The 4,984-nt window shown below is 44.4% G+C and overlaps 1 long non-coding RNA gene across 3 annotated transcripts; it reads right to left on the reverse strand.

Annotated features, from left to right (window-relative positions):
• Positions 1 to 297: 297 nt before the first annotated feature.
• LOC147364611 (uncharacterized) lies at positions 298 to 3,936 on the reverse strand. 3 transcript variants are annotated; one of them, XR_015134750.1, is made up of 3 exons: positions 3,528 to 3,672; positions 2,925 to 2,984; positions 298 to 469 (listed from the first exon to the last, which is right to left on the reverse strand). It is a non-coding gene; the product is annotated as an uncharacterized LOC147364611 (long non-coding RNA). The 3 variants fall into 3 exon arrangements; XR_015134752.1 differs by having other exon boundaries at positions 331 to 469; positions 3,658 to 3,936; XR_015134751.1 differs by lacking the exon at positions 3,528 to 3,672 and adding an exon at positions 3,130 to 3,267 and having other exon boundaries at positions 331 to 469.
• Positions 3,937 to 4,984: the final 1,048 nt, after the last annotated feature.

Consider the following 4,984-nt stretch of genomic DNA (forward strand, 5'->3'; position numbering starts at 1 on the left):
GGGCTCCCATGAGCTTCTACACAGAAGTTCCTAACTCAGACCCTTTCCTGAGGCCCAGCTCAGCCCCGCCTCCTCCAGGGCCGTTCACTTGTCCTTGTTCAACCACCGAGACTGGGAACAACCACGAGAGCACACACCTGCCTTTCCTGCAGCTCACGCGGCAGGATCCCCCAGAGGCAGCTTCTTCTGGTACAATTTCCTTCCCACTTCTACTGTTTCCCAACCTTTCAGGCACTGAGTTGATTAAATTCAGAGGCAGAAATAGGTCAAACCCTCTGTTCCATACAAACTAATTACCTTCTCTGTCTTCCTCGTTCTGTCCTGTGAGGTAGGGGAGTCCTTACTGCTCTTTCACCCAGCTTGATCCTCCATGTGGTCGACAGCATTCTCCACTAGGCAGGGCACAAGGCCCCTAGCTGTCCACAGAAGCTTGAAGACACTTTCTCGTCCTTTGACCAGCGGCTCGGACCTTGGAGAAAGAAGCACAGGACCTTGTAAGGATTTGGTTTTGCTCAGCCAGTGATGCTACGGCAAAGCCACCGCTGTTTCCTTCAGGGTTTTTTCCCCTCTGTTCTCCATGTGCACTCACTCTCTCCTTTGCTGACTTCAGCTATTTTGTAGCTTCAGCTGTTGAAGAAGCTTGAACCCATATGTGCAATCCCCACCTCCCGGAGAAGCTCTCATTCTGCAATTTCCGGGCTAGCCCCGTCCTCTGCACCTCACAGCCAGCAATTGCAAAGCTGAATCTATCACCTCTGTGGAGAGGAAGAAAACCTTTTACCTTTAACCTTCTAAAGTCTCAGCAGGGCCCCTGCGGGCAAAGAAATGGATTAGTGAGAAAAACACAAGCAAGTTAATTCCCAGGAGTACCTTGTGTATGTGGACATGCGAGAAACCCAAGAAAAAAGAAAAAGTAACTCTCTAAGAGGTGGCTTAGAATTCAGGCTGAAATACCATTTTCATATTCACTAAAAAAAAAAAAAAAATGGGTGTGGGGAAGGCCAGTCATGGGGACAACAGCAGGAAAAGCAGGGTTGTTTGTGACGCAGATTTAAATCGCTGCCTTCTCCTTGGATAAGAGTTTCTAGTGGTTTAGGGTCACCCTTCTCTTCCTGATACAGAGAGGGAGACACCCTTACAAATGGAGAGTTCCTTTATAAATATAGAGCTTATCCGGTATCTGCTGTTTTTAAAAAATAACCAGCTGAAATAATCCTTATACCAAAGGGGCGCTGTCCGTAATGAACTTGCTCTCTTGCATTTCCCATCTCAGCTAATGGAACCAAAGTCTCCTGCAGCATCCAGGCTAGAGAACCCTCCCTCTTCCTGACCTCCTGCCCCCCCATTTGGGGTGCTGTCCAGGGCGTGGTGATCCTGCCTCTTCCTCTGGAATCTTTCCTCCCCTCCATCCACAGCCACTTTCTAAGGGAAGGCCCTCGCTCTGTTTTTGTTATTACAGCTTCCAAACTGGAGTAGAATTCTAAATAGCAAGTAAAATCATTAGCACATTTAGCACTTTGCTGCTAAAAGTTTTTCAGGGGCTTCCTACCACCTAAAAGATCAAGTTCAACACCTTTGCAAATAAGGCCAGCCCCAGACTTCCTTTCCTGCCTGTTCGCAAAGCACACTGGACGTGCTGGGAGCTTTCTGGCCTTCAGGCCTGGGACGCTTTCCGGCAGCCTGCCCCTTCCCATCACCCCTGAAATCCCAGGTCTCCCGTCAACCCTGTGCAGGCTCCCTGACTTTTCCCTGCACCCAGCCGAGCCTCGGCTCTGTCCTCAGCACCTTCGGGATCTCTTCAGTGAGGGCAGGGCCTCTGCAGAGGAGAATGGGGTGGTCTCTCATTCACCCTGACCCACTTGGGGCCCAAGCACATACTCCTGTCAAATCGGCACTCACACAGCCTCTAGACATTAACCTTTTTCCTGACAGGTGCTGGGGGAGGCGAAACTCCCCCAGGGACATCTTGGGGTGCCTGGCTGGGTCTGAAACTTAAACTGAGAAAGACAGATTAACAGGAGGGGAGCATATAAATTAAAATAAAAATTTTAAAAATGTATGTGGGATTCCTCACCAGAGAATGAAGACTCAAAGAAGTGACCAGAGTAGGAAATGTTTATATTTTTCCGCCAATTAAACAGTAAATGTGTGCAGAATTAACAACACAAAGGAGATTGGACTAAGGATGTTTCAAGGAGGCCCAGGTAACCCTTATCTTCTTTAACAAGGATAAGGGTTCCTTTAACAAGGTTTGTTTAGAGATTCCTCTGGTGCCCTCTATGGGCTGATAAGAGTCTATATCCAGTAAAAGAAGAATTTTATTTCCGGTCTTCAGGCAAACAAGGGAGAGCTTTTCCTGGGTTTGCAACTTCTTAATTGCCTTCAGCTCAAAATAATTTTTTATGTCAGAGGAATATTTTGGGGTGACACGGTCTGGTTTTTTTTTTATCAGCTCTAGCTCCCTTGTACTTGCAGAGTGCCTACCTCCAAGCATGAGTTAGTAACAAAGTTCCCTTCACCCCCAAAGAAATGTGGAAACTCAGAGCAGCCCCAACATTTTGTCTGGAGTCACAGGGGCATTAGGCATGCCCACCTCCCACCCACACTAGGCCTCTTAGAGGACACTCACTATCTTAAGACGTGTGAACGAAAAATGTTGCTTGCCATGGGAGTAAAGAAAGGACGTTACAGCTATCAAGGCCACTAAAGCCGCCACCAAGAACAGGATACTGGCCCTAGATAGCTGAGGTGCCTACCAAAGAAATGATTTAAGTGAGCCCAGACTCTCACTTGTTCCCATACAAAGAAAAGTGCTAAATTCATTAACTTGAGATATCTAAGTTTTTTTTTTTTTAATTAACAGTAATCTTTTGAAATTCCAACTACCTGGTCTTTGTTGCAAAAACTCCTGGTTTCTCCCTTACCTCTTTGAAGCAGTCCTTCAGAGTTGAGAGACTGAGTCCTGGGCTTAAGTACTGTTTTGCCTGCCAAATAAAACAGAATTCTCAACTTTTAGGTTCTGCTTTTTTTTTTTCAGTCAGCCTAGAACCCAAACTAGCAATCCCCCAACCCGTCTACATTAACAAGTCAGTTTCATTAGCATAACTTTACTAGTCCAGAGACTCTTACGTTGGAAAAGCGAGTTGCAAATCTTTTGTTTCATTGCAGAAATTTCTGGCAAGTCTCAAGTCATCAGCAGACAGTGTAAATTTACATTCCTAGACTCGCCTTACATTTTTGTAGCCCACAATCTTAATCTGTTATACCACAATCCTCTCTCAGTCCTAATCAGGCCTCTCTGATCTGCCTTCAGCCAGGCCTCAAAGAATTATTAAAACAGACCTTGCCCTTCCCTTATCAAGACACTATCAGCCTTCCTTACTGGTAAACGGTAATGAACACAGCTTTGCCATAGTAACAGGTCTTTTGAAAGTCAGCATTCAACAGGCCTGTGTGTACTCCAGAGGCCTCTGCAACCTAACTAGGGGTTTGTTAGTTTGCATTCAATGTGAGTTTTATTCTCTCACCAAGTTCTGTTTCTTCAGTTAATGCCTGCGTGCTGTGAAAAACTTGGCCAGGCATGGAGACAATCCCCCCAAATGCCTTTGTTTCTAGATGAAAATCGGCCTCTGGCGTCTTCCTGGCAGCAAAACCCACCTGCAGCTTGTGAATATGACGATGAGGTGCCTTCTGAGAACTGACCAGCAGAGGGTGCTCTTGAGAAAGAAGAATCCTGTGGAAGCGTCTTGTTAGGGACCGGAAAATTCCCACACAGGAGGCACCAGTTAATTTTAATTATTGTAATTAATGGTAAATGCAAGCGGAGCTTCCACAGGACATAAACCCAGAACAGCTAAGGAATGAGAGAGGTGCCAAAGTCAGGAAACCCAGGAGGAGAACCTACCCAAAGTGGTGCTTAGATGAGAATCTGAAGCCTCCAATAGGGTTTTGCCTTCTTACCAACATCCCTGCAATAACAGAATTTCCTCCCAAGTAATTCTGAAACTTGCCATATTTAGGTCATGTCGTGTTGAACTCCTTCAAAACTACTTACTCTGGGTTCCTGGGGAATTATTCTCAACATTCAAACTGAAAGTGACTCTAAGCCAGAAGTTGGCAAACGTTTTCTGGTAATAATAGGCATTTTCACTTCTGTAGGCCATATAGTTTCTGTCACAACTTCTCAGATCTGCTATTGTAGCTCAAAAGCAGGTACAGAAAATATAAAATGAGTGGGCATGGTTGTATTTTAATGAAACCTAATTTATGGACCCTGAAATCTAATTTCATATAATTTTTATGGGTCACAAATATAATTTTTCTTTTTTTCCAACCATTTAAAAATGCAAAAATAATTTTTAGCTTATAGCCATAAAGCACTCTGCCAGGTTTGTCCCACAGACTGTGGTTTTCCAACTCCTGCTTTAAACTATCTCTTGACTTAAATTTTGGACTCCATCTGTAATTTCTACATCTCTCTGAGAGAATATCTTTGTAAAATTTTTTCCCTGGGACCCCATCTAGAAATATTCAGCCTCCAAGAAAGAGGAAGGAAACAAACACCTCTTTGAGGTCCTACTATGTCTATTACTGAGCATAGAGATGTTGAAAATACAGAGGTTATTGAAAACACATAATTCTCAAGGTTCAACAAAACTAACTGCTCTTTTCTGGCGTGAATATTGACTGCAAAGTGCAAATTTTGCCAGAGAGGCTCTGCCGGATCAGTACTGAACTAGGGGAGAGAGCAAAAGTGAAGCCTGATACACCAAGGTTTGAACCTAAACAGACCCTTAGAGATTGAGATCTTGGGTGTGTGTATGACAACTTCTTCAGCTTCTCTTTCTTCATCTGTAAATTGAAAGATACTATTACCTATCTGATGGGGCTTTAAGGAGAATGTCAAGAACCTGAAACACTGTAGGCACTAAAATAGATGGCAGCTTTTATCACCCAGAAGACAGCGATGAACCCTAAGAAATAC

This window comes from Bos grunniens, chromosome 10 (genome assembly GCF_055505025.1).
Source record: "Bos grunniens cultivar Pamir isolate PY7600 chromosome 10, Bosgru_T2T1.0, whole genome shotgun sequence".
Taxonomy (NCBI): Eukaryota; Metazoa; Chordata; class Mammalia; order Artiodactyla; family Bovidae; genus Bos; species Bos grunniens.